Below are 14,228 nucleotides of genomic sequence, written 5' to 3'. Positions count from 1 at the left end.
AATGGAAGAGATCTGGTACCCCCTTCCTTGTTTATGTAGTGCATGGCCGTGGTGATGTCTGTGTGGACGAGAACCGCCGACCCTTTCAATCATGGAAAAAATGCTTGCAGCGCCAGCGGATTGCTCTGAGCTCCAGGAGGTTGATGTGAAAATGACGGTGCTGGGGCAACCAATGCCCGCTGACATGTAGATCCTGAAGCACTGCACAGCAGCCTTCCAGCGAGGCATCTGTCGTTACCACTTGAGGAGCTGGATTGCTTACAAAGGATTGACCTTGGGATAGGTTTTCTTCCTTCGTCCACCATAAGGCTGCCCTTCTCATTGCCGCAGTAATCACCACCTTGTCATCGAATGAGCCGTGAACTTACCGCCATTGCCAGTCTAGTTGTTCCTGAAGAGATCGCATCCTCAATCTGCAGTGGGGTATCAGAGGAATGCATGAAGAAATCACTCCTAGAAGGGATTTTTAACGGCGTACTAAAAGACACTTTCTTTCAATTGAGCCTTAGATTTCAGCTTTTCCTGCCTTTCGATGGATGGAAAGGCCTTGCAGAGAGTCGTGTCCAAGATAGCTCCCAGGAAACGTGCTGTCCTGGAAGGGAGGAGAGACGATTTCTCCCTGTTGAGAGTGAGACCCAGGTTCCTGAATAGGTTTGTACATGCCCTGACTGTTTCCTCCGCAGCCCCCTAGACCGGGCATTCAGCAACCAGTCGTCCAGGTATGGGAATACCTGAAAATGCTGTTTTTTTAGGAAAGCTGCCACCGGTGCCAGCACCTTGGTAAAGATCCTCGGGGCAGAGCAAAGTCCGATGGGTAAAACCCTGAATTGGAAGTTGCTCTTGGCTACTGTGAATCGAAGAAACCTCCTGTGAGCTGGGTGAATGGGTATGTGAAAATACGCATCTTCGAGATCGAGAGTGGCCATGAAATCTCCTGGATTGAGAAGACGTAAGATATCCTGGAGGGAAACCATCCAAAAGGTTTGAGAAATGAGATAGGTGTTTAGCTCCCTGAGATCTAAAATGGGGTGCCACTTCTCCAGCGTCTTCTTTACCAGGAAGAACCTGGAATAGAATCCTTCCCCTCTTTGAGATAAGGGAACCAGCTCCACAGCTCCCTTGAGGAGCATCTGAGGAACTTCGAGCTGCAAAAGACGCAGATGTTTCGAAGGAATGGCAGCAGGGAGCTTGGAGGTTGTATTTGAGTAAACTCCAGGAGATGCTTCAGTTCACACGGCCCAGAGGCGTGTGGTGGCAGGGCAGTGGGGGCCAAGGACTACACGGCCCATAACTCCAAGAGGCGGCCGGCACGACCAGCAGCCCCTCCCCCAAGCCATCGGAGGCTTCATCAGCGTTTCGCGCCTCCCGCTCCGCGGGAGACGCTTCAGTTCACCGGCCAGAGGCATGTGGCGGCAGGGCAGCGGGGGCCAAGGACTACACGGCCCATAACTCCAGGAGGCAGCCGGCACAACCAGCAGCCCCTCCCCCAAGCTATCGGAGGCTTCATCAGTGTTTCACGTCTCCCGCTCTGCGGGGGACGCTTCAGTTAACCGGCCAGAGGCGTGTGGCGGCAGGGCAGCGGGGGCCAGGGACTTCACAGCCCATAACTCCAGGAGGTGGCCGGCGTGACCAGCAGCCCCTCCCCCAAATCACCGGAGGGGTATTAATTTAGAAGGCCCATCCCGCACCACGGGATGCGCGCAGGCGGGCGTCGGGCTAAGCTAGGGTAAAGGGCGGGCCATCTGTGGCCGTCAGGGGCCAAGGGAGGCCGGGCTGGGCCCCCCTTGTGGATTTGGTAACTGGCATCGGAGTAGGTGGACTATCGGTGACTGAAAAAGAAGAAAGAATAGAGGAGAGGCATACTGTATAGTGGCACTGGGCCTAGCGAAATGCAAGTTGCCTGAGAGGGACTGTGTTGGGGGGCTGGATTGTGCTCTTTATTTTCTCTTTCCAATGTTGGATTGTATTCTGGTAGGGGGAGGAGAATTAATCTGAGTGTGTGGACGTTGTTAAATCAGTTTCATCCTGGGTATTTTGTATCGGTTTCTCCCAGTATGGCCGGTAAAGTTAAAACCAGCTCTACTAAAGCAAAGCTGAACTCCCCTCCCACCCCTCAGGTGGACCCACATGATAAAAGCATACCGCCCCTTTTTATTGCACAGCCCACCGCAATTGATCGCATGTTGCGGAAAGCCATTGGGGTAGCATCAAGTGCAATAGAGCGCACGGAAAGACGCTCACACCAATATTCAACCTTCCCATTCTGCCCCAGGAACTAGAGAATGACGTTATGGCCACCCCCCACTCACCTCCTTAGAGCCCTCTGATCAGGATATCACTTGTGCGCAGCGGGGTACTGCTGAAGATGGGGTGGACTCTATGCCCGGCAAAAAAACTGTCACTAGTAGGAAAAGAAGAGTTTGCCCAAAGAAACTAAGAATTAAGAAAACTAAAACTAGCCTTCCCCCATCTGAACCAGGAAGTTCGCTGAAAGGAACTGGGGCCAACCTTCGCCTCAGCCGCTAGCCCCCCCGAGCTGGATGGCCCAAATAGTCTTAGACTTACAAAATCAATTAGAAGAATTTATTGTCAGTCAGATAAAGACACTAGCCAGTAGGCTGGATAACATTCTAAATGAACTAAAGAATAGGGGTAGGGCACAGGGTATAGCCCTGGATACTGGTACCACGAATAACCAGATTATCATTGACAATTGTCAAGATCAACAGATGGTTATACAACCAAGCAGGATGTCAAGTGTAATTCCTACGGTCACACAGGCCCCTAGTCTACTAGGTGTTCCCCTGCATTCGGATAGGGGCATGGCTTCTGGAGAGGGGGTTTCACGGGCAGGGGCGGGACTTCCTGAGCCATCAATAGAATGGCCAAGTAATCATTCCCCCAAACCTGAAGTAGTAGTGGCAAACCAGACTGGGCGGGTGGCCAATATATCAACTAGTGAAACCCTACCAATCATAAATTTACCACCTAAAGAATGCCCCTACATAGTAGTACTTGCGGGGGTCCCAGACCTAAAGAAAGAACAGAGTGAGTCACACAATGAACTGAGAAATAAGACTATATACTGGCTGAATTAGAACAGGTCTCTTGTAGGTAACAGAAACGGGGAAATTCTCCACGTTAGAAGGGTGAGCTGGATTGGCACCAGATCTAAAGATATAGTGGGGAATTGTATTATTCTGAATTTCAGGGAAATTAGTGCAGTGCAGCACATTTTAACTTGTGGGACGGTTAACCAGGCAAGTAGCATAAGATCTCTGCCTTTAGGTTATTTTTACCCCAGACAAAATGCCCCCTATGATCCTGCCTACCTCTTTGGGAAATCAAGGGACGGTCCAAGTACAAATAAGGCTCGGTACCACACTTTGAGTGGCCCTGTGGCAAGAGATTGGGAACTATCTAAATGGACCAACAGATTTAGCCCCTTGACGTCCCTAGAGGAAAATGATTGACTGATAAGGCCCCCTCACAGCAGAGAAGGCAGTACCAAGAGGAGATGGGAACACGAACCCGCAGGGATCGCAAGGTGAGGGGCTGAGGGGGCCACAGGTTGCCCTCACAAATTCTTCCCCTATAGAAGAGGTTCATATAGTAAAAGGAGCTTTTGGTGGTGAAACCAGTCAGTACGCCAGAAAACAAGATCGGTTCCGCATCGGGAGTTATTAGCTGTGAGGTAGAGTTAAGGGATGATTTATCCCTGCTCTCAGTACAGTGTTGAGGGGCTCTAGCAATGTCTTTAAGGGCAGATGACGGGTCTGATACTGGAAGCCTAAGTGCTCAAGGACCAGTTTGTGATCAGTCACTAGAAAGGGGGTTAAAAATAATCTCATGGAATGTAGCCTGCCTAGCGAGTAAATTTGATAATGTTGAATGGCAGCAATACATATACAAGTTCCAGATAATTAGTTTACAAGAGACCTGGGTGGTGGATAATAGCCTTTTCCATATGACAGGGTAGAAATATTTTTTCATGCCCGCCCAGAAATAGAGATCTGGAAGAGCAATATGTAGATTTAAACCTGCAAGAAACATGGACTAGCCCATCCTGGATATCTCATAACCTCCAGGCATTGGGGTTTAGGGGTAGCGGGAGCCCTCGGAGAAAATAATCCCACACCCCAGGAATTAGACAATAGACTCAACCAGGAACTAGCCGAAAGGAAAGGGGCCTTAGAACCCACTGTTCTTGTCATGGGTAATTTTAATTGCCACTTATGTTCAACGTTGTTCCCCCTGAATGCAGAATGGTCCGGTTGTCCAGTAGAAAAAGACCTTCATTTTAAACATGCAACTGAGGGAATGGCCTTAAGTAAGTTTCTAAAAACACATGTCCTGGAACAAACCATCAATATGATTAGACTGGAGAAAGAAGGAACCCTCGCCCCAACTTTTAAAGGGAGAGGGTGCTCGTCAAATATTGACTATATTAATTTTAGCGTCCAGGCTTTCTAAAAACTGGATTAGATCGGTGGGGATTGAGTGGAGCCCATTCAGTGACCATAATCATCTGGTTTTAGAGCTCAAGTACCTGGGTCGACCTATGATAAGACCCGTGGTTGGCACCTCTGTGAGGGTAACGGATCAGGGAAGACAGCTCAGGTGGTCAAAAATTGATGGTGAGGCTTTCTATAAACCACTAATGGTCAATGGGAAAGTACCTATTGGCGAGTGTCTTGATCTTGCAGTCGAGGGGCCATTGGTGGTTAGGGCATTTGGGCTAGTAACTAGCTTGATTGAGGGGCTTATGAAGACAAGTTCCCGCAGGAAAAATATCACCCACCCAAGATGGTTTGACAGGGATTGTTCGTGTGCCCTGAAGGCGTTAAAAATTTGTTTAAAAAAACAATACTAGGGACAAACAAAGAGTAGTGCAGTGCAGACAGTCATATAAGAGCGCAATAAAGAAGAGGAAGTTATCTCTCCAAGCAGCTGCATGGGCAGATTTAAGGGAGGCTGTAGATAGAAGGAACATGACAGAATTCTGGAGAATAATTAACAAGCCATGTTTCCAGGATAATAATGCCCCTGAGATCAGTGCAAATATTCTACTAGAACAATGGCTCACACACTTTAAGGGCCTGTAAAATCACAGCCAGGACATTGCTTTGCAGGGGGGATGTGTGGGCCAGCAGGGCCAAGTAGTAGAATTCTCCCTAGAAGGAAATTACTGTGGGAATCCAGGGCTTGACAAGAAATAAAGCACCAGGTCCTGACGGCACACCTCCAGATTTGTACTTGAGTAATGTAGACCTATGGGCGCCTATTCTTACTAGAGTGCTAAATGCGGCTATTAGGTGGGGTTTACCCCGCTCTTGGTCCACGACAATAATCGACCCTATATAAAAAGGGCAATAGGGACAACCCCTAGTGTTATCCGCCTATTTCATTAATTGATGTCTCCGCCAAAGTTCTGGGGGTATACACCCGTTACAACGCATCTTTTACTCCGCACTACCATTACAACGCATCTTTTACTCCGCATACCATTACAACGCATTGCGCTGGGGGGCGCTCTAGGATAGGGAATAAGTATAATTTACTATCCAACACCTTCCCTAGGGTCCACGGGGACTGGAGTTAGAATAGTAAATTATACTTACCACTATCCAGCACCTCAAAGCGCTATGCGTTGTAGTGGTATGCGTTGTAAAAGTCGCGTTGTAACGGTATGCGGAGTAAAAGTATGCGGAGTAACGTCATACATCCGTTCTGGGTCGGGTAATCCTTAAGCGTCTTACTGAGTGGACCGAAGAACATGACATCATCTCGGACGCTCAGTATGGCTTTGGGACAGGGAGGTCCACAAGTGATCAATGTTTGCACCTTTATTTGCTGGTGGCAAAATACACTAAAACCAGCAACAAAGTGATCTACTTGGGGTTTATGGACTTGGCAGCCGCTTTTGACCATGTCAACAGGGAAAAACTATGGGCCCTGATGAGTAATCTGGGAATCGACCCGGGCCTGATCAATATCCTCAGAGAACTATAGTGGGATACCACCGCCAAGGTCCGCTATAACACGGAGGGGGAGAATACTGAACCCTTCCCGTGCACTAGCGGGGTGAGGCAGGGTTGTATTCTTGCCCCCTTTTTGTTCTCGCTCTATATTAACAACTTAGAGCAGGCTTTGGTTGCTTTGAAGACAGATTGTCCACATCCCGGTGTTTTTGTACGTGGATGACGCAATCCTACTGGCCCGCACCCCGAAGAGCTTATAGACCCTAATTGATGGATTTGCCAGATTTATGGAAACATTAGATCTCTTTGTGAACCTAAGCAAGTCCTATGTAATTCTGGCTGGCACAAAACCATGCAAAAGGTTTTCTTATAGAATAGGGAACCACACATTAGAAAAGGTGCAGTCTTTTTCCTATCTCGGTCTGTTATTTGATGGGTCATTAAAATTTGATTCCCTGGTGGAAGAACGATGTAGCAGATTAGTATCCTCAAATGGTGCTTTAGCAGGCTTTGGGCGTAGGCTGGGTCATTGGTCCCCGGAACAAATTATGAATTTGTATAGTTCTATATGCTGCTCCAAAGCTACATATGGTTCCAAAGTGTGGGGTTTTGTAAATGTTGACCAATTGCAGCGGGAGGAAAATAAATACTTGCGATCGATTTTGAAAATACCTCGGAGTACCCCTGCTGTAATTGCTCACAGGGAACTAGGGAGGCCATATATTGAGGACCTGGTTAAGCTCAGACCGATTATGGCATGGATAAAAATCTGAGCAAACCCCGAGGCAGTTTTGAGCAGGCAAATTTTAAGAGACTGCCTGGATAGGGATAAAGGCCCAGAAATACCGTGGCTGAAGTATGTGAAGACCACCTTGGAAGACCTAGACCAGAAGGATCTTTTTATAAACCCAACAGTAATTTTACCCCTGGACAAACCTAAAATTAAAAGAGCGCTTTTGGACTGGAGAGCCATCCGTGGAGCAGCAATTGAAGGAACCAAACGCTCAGTAATTGCCTATGGCCTTGTCAAGAGCATGGAGGGAATGGAGCCATACCACTATCTCATGTATAATGTCCAGGAGAGGTTTTTAATGTCTCATTTTAGGCTCAAACCTTTATCTAATTTGTTAGCTGATCCATCAGGTTTTACCTCATCAGTTGAGCAGAAGGGTGCCTGCGGCTGCGACTATAGGTCTCCGCAGGACACCCTTCATTTTGTATTTTTGTGTTCTTTTTATGTAACACCTAGGCGTAGATTTCTGGTGGACATCTTAAAACAGACCAAGTTGAGACATGCTAAAGCCGCTCTACTCTTCTTGCAAAGGGCCAATGACCCCAGTGCATTGTGCTGTGTAATGAATTTTGTGAAAGTTTCTTTAAGGTTAAGGAAAACAAGAGGGTCGGCCTGATCGTGGACTTTGTAAAGCTTTTTAATTCATTTGTATAAATATTAGTCGGGGTCTAGATAATATTTTGTTATGTTTTAAATTGTGTATATATATATATATATATATATATATGTGCTTTTATGGTGTTTTTTAATCACCGAATAAAGATCCTTTGACTTGAGTAAACTCCAATGTATGGCCCTCTTGAATGATGCTGAGCACCCAACGGTCTGATGTTATCCGTTTCCAGTTGTGGAGGTATTGAGACACCCTGCCTCCCACAGATCTTGTTGGGGAGGTGGATATAATAGTCAGAGCCAGAACACCGCTATTGTCTCTTGGAAGTATCACGTCCCTGGCGATTCTGATTTCCTCTAGCATTGGACTTAGAGAAAGACGAGGTTTGGCCTTGTTTTTGCTGGTAAGGTTGCCGATACGATTGAGACGTTGATCCATAAGAAGAGTACTGTTGTTGTTGGTACGAACCTCTGTATGAAGTAGTACTCTTTCCCCGGAAAGGAGCCTTCCGATACTGAAGAGTATCAAGAGACCTAGCCGTCTCTGTATCCTTTTTTATATCCTGGAGGGCATCATCGATGTGCTTCCCGAACAATGCCTCACCATCAAAAGGGAGGTCCGGGATCTTGTTTTGAACCTCTGGCCTGAACCATGTCACCCTGAGCCATCTTTGGCGACAAAGAACCACTGCACCAGCTAGCAAACGGAAAGCAGCAGTGGCAATATCCATGGCACAGTCTATCACCTATGCCGATGTCGCTTCCCCTTCCTGCAGTATCTTCTTGGCCTCCCCCTTGGAATCCTGGGGAAGTTGGTCCAAATATGGTGATAGATCACACCACATTTGGCGTTCATACCTGCCAAGGATCGCCAATGCATTTTCCGCTCGCACCAGAACACTTGCCATAGAGGAAAATCTCTTCCCCGCATTATCAAGACGCCTGCCCTCTTTATCAGGAGGAGTTGTCTGGGGTGCCGAAGGATTACAAGACTTTCTCTGTGCCGCTTGCGATATTACTGAATCCGGTTTCGGCTGCCCAGTCAAAGACGCCGGACGATCCTCAGGGGCCTTGTACTTCTTTTCCAGGCGTTGCAAAATTGGAATTACTGTAGCTGGGTTTTTCATTGCCTTTAAAGCCTCCTCCCAGACATGACTAACAATGGGTATTGACCTGATCACCTTCATATAGGGCTCCTTAAAATCATAGAGGAAGCACTCTGTTTGTACAGATGGCATAGGTAGTTTGAACCAACTAGAGGCTCTCTCTATCAACTTGTGAAATCCCCCAATATCCACTGGGGGAGACTCCACTGGGTCCGGACTAGGTGACGCTGGACCCAGGATCACGTAATCATCCCATTCCAAACCTTGGTTAGGCCTGTTGCCATCATCCTGATCCTCATCCGAGCAATCATCCTGAACCACCTGGATCACTGGAGGTATACTTGGAACTGGTGTCTGTGGCTGAGAAACCACCTGTAATGGCACTTCCAGAGAAACCACTATTGAAGCTGTGGGAGCAGGTATATCCTGGACTGCCACGACAGAGGCAACAGGAGGTGGAGCCTGAGAAAACCTGGCCTTATAATCCTGTAACATGCCATGAAGATCTGCCAAGAGTGAAGAAGGAACTGAAACCATTTCCTGGCCTGCGCTCTCTTGACGTCGATAAGAGCGTTCATGAAGATACTCGCCCTCAGAATCAGTCTCTTGGCATTTCACCAACAACTGAGAAGGAATATGTGCATAGCCAAAAGAGTCCTGATCATCCCCATCAGAATCCTCTTCTTCCTCCAGTAACAGTGAGGGAGGCAAGGGGGTAACCCTCCTTGGAGATGTCATGTCCGGTGTTATCCTTTTCAAGGAAATAGTAATCCTTTCCGTCGATGAAGATGTCGTTGACGGTACCGTCGGCGATGGTGTTGCCAGAGAAAAACTCGTCGACGAGGTCGTCAATGGAAGATCCACAGTCAACGGTTGAATCGTCGACGACGAGATGGGTGTCGTCGACACTGCCATCGACGAGACCGTCGACACTCCTGCCGTTGTCATCATCAGAGTCGTCGTCGTAGAAGCTCTTGTCAACGACACCGTCATCACCACTGCCGTTGACGACACCCTCATCGTCACCGCTGTCGTCGTCGATACCTTCATCGAAATCCTCATCGACGTCGCTGTAACCTTCGTCGACGCTCCCGTCGACAACGACTGCACAGCCGACGTGCCCGTCGACGGTGTAACTTTTTTCACCTGCGATTTAAAAGCCTTCGTCGACGGAGTCTTCTGCAGCGTCGTCGACGACTTGGAACCTTTCTCTGACTTCTCAGATGACAGAGAAGAGGGTTTCTTAACGCCTTAGCAGCCTCCACCACTGCTGTACCTGTAGATAGTCCATCCCCCTCCTTTACACCATGGTGAGGATATTTGCTAGGACTCCAGCTCACGGGGGTCTTTTTTGAGGCCTTAACTGGACATTCTGAAGAAGGTGAAGGGGAAGCCCTACCCCTTTTGACTGACTTTCTAGATGAGGTTGCAGTTGAAGAGTCCTCACTGTCACTTGACAGAGTTTCCTTCCTTGACTTTAATTTCTGGAGCCAATTGAGGAGGCGCCCCTCACGGTCCCGGAGGGTCTTCGAAGAGAAGGTGTGGCAGATCTTGCGGTCCGCAGCCTTATGATCTGGATACAGGCAAATAATGCAGTCCTTATGCCTGTCCTCCACATACAGCTTTTTCATGCCACAGGTGGAACAATCCTTGGAAAGGGCTTTCTTCTCCTTGTCAGACATTTCTAGATGAAACACCTAACAATCCTGAAGAAATAATGCTGGAAAATCTTCAAATAGAGTTGAAGTGAGCAGAGCTCAAAGGAGACAGGGTGCAGTGTATGTGAAAGGTAGGACATGTACTGAGGTGTGTAACATGTCCTGATAGTGAATTACTGCCAATTTCGTTTTTCACTGTTGCAAAGCTACTTGTTCCCATAGAACAGAATAGGGAGTTTGTTTATAACATCTTATAAACATAACCGCCCCTGGGAACTAGGTAGGAAAATAATGTTTCATGTGCCTGAGCTCAGAATGTTAAGATGCATCTTTTAGTAAGGGTGATTTTAACATTCTGTGTTTGAAAATACCACTTTTAGAAAGTAGGTATTTTCTTGTTCAGCCTTCCAGTGTGCCTCTGCTGAGATGTGAATTGCCTGTCTGGGTTTTGGAGTGTCAGGGGCTGTGGAGAAGCAGTGGCTCCAGAGAGCCTGATCAGTCAGGGCTGGGCGGAATAGACCTGGGCCGCATTTAGAGTGGAGGAGGAGATTTCCTTTCACCTGTATAGGCCTGGTCTGCCTTCCACAATGCTGCCTTCACCTCCTGCCAGGAAGCTGGGTAAAGGGCTTCTATGCCACCAGAGAACAAAGGATTTTGTAAAATAAATATTGTGGCCCAAATCCCAGAACTTTAGATCATTCCTGGAATTCAAGAGGACCCTTTGCCAAGGAGAAGAGCTGGAGAAACTGAGGAGTAGTACTGCACTTGCTGTGTGTCTGGGGCTGGCCTGCAGTTGCTATTTCTGCCGAGGAAAGAAGAAAGACTTTGCTGTGTGCTGTGTCCCCTGCTTGAAGAAGATCTCCAAGGGCCAGTGTGTGCTGGCCTCCTGTTCTGAAGTCTCAGGGACACAAAGACTTCACCCAGCTCCCCTGAACTCTGCTGTTGTGAGGTCTGATGTGCCTATAAGTGCCTGTATTAGCTTTGGGCCTCTGGAGGTTGTTGCTGCTGTTTGGGAGCTGAAAGAAAGAAGAAATATTAAGAACTGCTAAAATCAACGCATTGCTCTTCTTGCGGTTGTTTTCTCGACTCATCTCCACTGCCCAAGAAGAATTTCCACGCATCGCCGTATCGCTACGAAAGCCGTAGTAGCGCCTGTCACTGCTGCAAGGATTGACTCATCAAGGGATCGCAGCTAAAGAGGACTGAGACAGCGCCGCTCGAAGCCGCCGCATTGATCACCGAAGCATCCCGAAGATCCACGCATCGTACCTGTGCAGCACACTTTCCCGATGCATCACTCCCCATACAGACCGGAACCGATGCAACTCATCCTCTGTGGACCGCAGAACTGTCGCATTGCCTTCCTCGGGTATCAGGAGTGTCACATCTCTTTGTTTTCCAAATTTGCGCTAGTTTGGCATGGTAGCTTATGATGCATCTTGGTGAAAAGTTACGCATCCATAGATTTCTATGGTACAAGTTCTTTAAAAAAGGTCTTTTGATAGTAATTTTTTCTTAATACTTGTATGTTGGATTTTGTCATTTTGGTCTTGTTAAGTTTATATAAAGATACCTTATTTTTTCTAAACCAGTGTGGTGTCCATTTGTGGTGTTATCACTGTGTTACTGTGAGTGTTGGTACAAACACTTTACAAATTGCCTTTGGGATAAGCCTGTCTGCTTGTGCCAAGCTACCAAAGGGGTGAGCAGGGGTTATCTAAAGTGTGCATCCCCCTTACCTTGACTAGAAGCAAGGATCCCTATTTGGACAAAGGTACCTACATCTGCCAACTAAAGAACCCCATTTCTAACACAAGGTAATTGTCATATCTCTGGAAAGAAATAGCTGAAAATCTCACCAACATAATTTTCAATGCGTTGTGTGGTCAAACCAACCAGAAGGTCTGGTACCCAGAGAGAAAAATCTTAGGTTGGGTACATCTTGAAAATATATGGTTGTTGTGTGTAATACATCACAAACTAACAACAGGAGAGTAAAGGTATAATCATTCACTCTCTTACCCCTACTACATTATTTTTAACAACAGAAGAGTGCAAGACCAACAAACAACCACAAACAAATATGTGAGGGTTAAGTGGGAGGGAAAGAAAGATATGGGAACTCAACACATATAAAAAGGATTATTTAAGAATCCTCACTCACCAACCTAGTGGTGACATGCTTCATCACTGGGTTCCCACTGGAAAGACCTAATGTCTTTCCAGTGTGCTACAACGCCTGTTTACAGCGGAGCTGGTTCTTGTGTGTGTTGAAGGGGTGAAAAGAAGCCGGATTGTGCTAGGTGAGTGCAAAAAAGTGTAAAATATAAAAAGTGCGAAGTCGTGACTGTCAACTACTTTATTAATAGTCCAACCAGCACTGATTAAAAACAGTTATAAGTGGAATCGTAGGGTAGGTCTCCTCTATCAGAGACACCTAGTCCACAGTGAAAATGAATTCAGGTCGACATGTTTCTGCTTTTGGGAGCACGAGTCGCTCAGCTTTCTTCAGGACCAGACAATGTGATCCTCCGGTGGTGTAAACGCCCTAAGGTGCACCCTGCCGTGAGGATTTTAGTGTTAAAAAGACATAAAAATGGTATTTCCCATTATACTCACGGCCCGAAGCCATTCAAACCCAATCAGCAATTTGGTAGGGTCAGTTACCTGTAAGGAAAAATGTTCTCAAAGTTAGAAAAACCATTTACCATAATTACAGTATGATACCGGATAATACCGATCAATCCCTTCACCAAAACATCCACCCATAGAATCTATGACAGAATTTCGACAGACAGAATTTCGACCTACACAAATATCGGCGTGATTATATCGATAGCAAAAATATCGACGCCCTATGTACAACATGGTAAGTACCAAAATATCGAAAAAATAATATCGATGTTAAAAATATCGTTGTTAAATATATCGATTTTTTTTATTTAAAATAACAAAAAATACTGTAAATAATACTTATTAATTACTTAAACATATTTAAATATATGTAATAATGGGAAAAAAATAATAATACATATTTAATTTAAAAAATAATAATTAAAAATCATATATAATATATAATTACTTAACAATAATTACTATTCCCACTCCAGTGGGTGCAACAGTAGGGAAAACTGACCCTGAACCCTAAAAATACCCCTTTACCCAAAAACCTAAAACTGACCCTGAACCCTAAAAATACCCCTTTACCCAAAAACTGAAAACTGACCCTGAACCCTAAAAATACCCCTTTACCCAAAAACTGAAAACGGACCCTGAACCCTAATAATACACCTTTACCCAAAAACTGAAAACTGACCCTGAACCCTAAAAATACCCCTTTACCCAAAAACTAAAAACTGGCCCTGAACCCTAAAAATACCCCTTTACCCAAAAACTGAAAACTGACCCTGAACCCCAAAAATACGCCTTTACCCAAAAACTGAAAACTGACCCTGAACCCTAAAAATACCCCTTTACCCAAAAACTGAAAACTGGCCCTGAACCCTTAAAAAACCCCTTTACCAACAAACTGAAAACTGACCCTGAACCCAAAAAATACACCTTTACCCAAGAACTGAAAACTGACCCTGAACCCTTAAAAAACCTCTTTACCCACAAACTGAAAACTGACCCTGAACCCTAAAAATACCCCTTTACCCAAAACTGAAAACTGACCCTGAATCCTAAAAATACCCCTTTACCCCAAAAACCAAAACTGACCCAGAACACTAAAAGTACCCCTTTACCCAAAAACCCAAAACTGACCCTGAACCCTAAAAATACTCATTTACCCAAAATAAATTAATATTACAATTAAATTACTTCCCACCCTATTCCCCTATAAACCCACAACCCGCTCCAGTAGTAAAACATATAATTTAGTTAAAAATATACATAAATTATCAATTAATTATTCTATTAATCAATTAAAATAAATCATTGCCAATTAATATTCCATAGCAAAATAAATTAATCATTAAAAAATATTTTTTCATTACAAATAAATTACTTCCCACCCTATTCCCCTAAAAACCACCACCCGCTCCAGTAGTAAAACATATAATTTACTTAAAAAAAT

This window comes from Lissotriton vulgaris, chromosome 1_2 (genome assembly GCF_964263255.1).
Source record: "Lissotriton vulgaris chromosome 1_2, aLisVul1.2, whole genome shotgun sequence".
Lineage (NCBI taxonomy): Eukaryota > Metazoa > Chordata > Amphibia > Caudata > Salamandridae > Lissotriton > Lissotriton vulgaris.
This window is presented reverse-complemented; position numbering follows the sequence as displayed.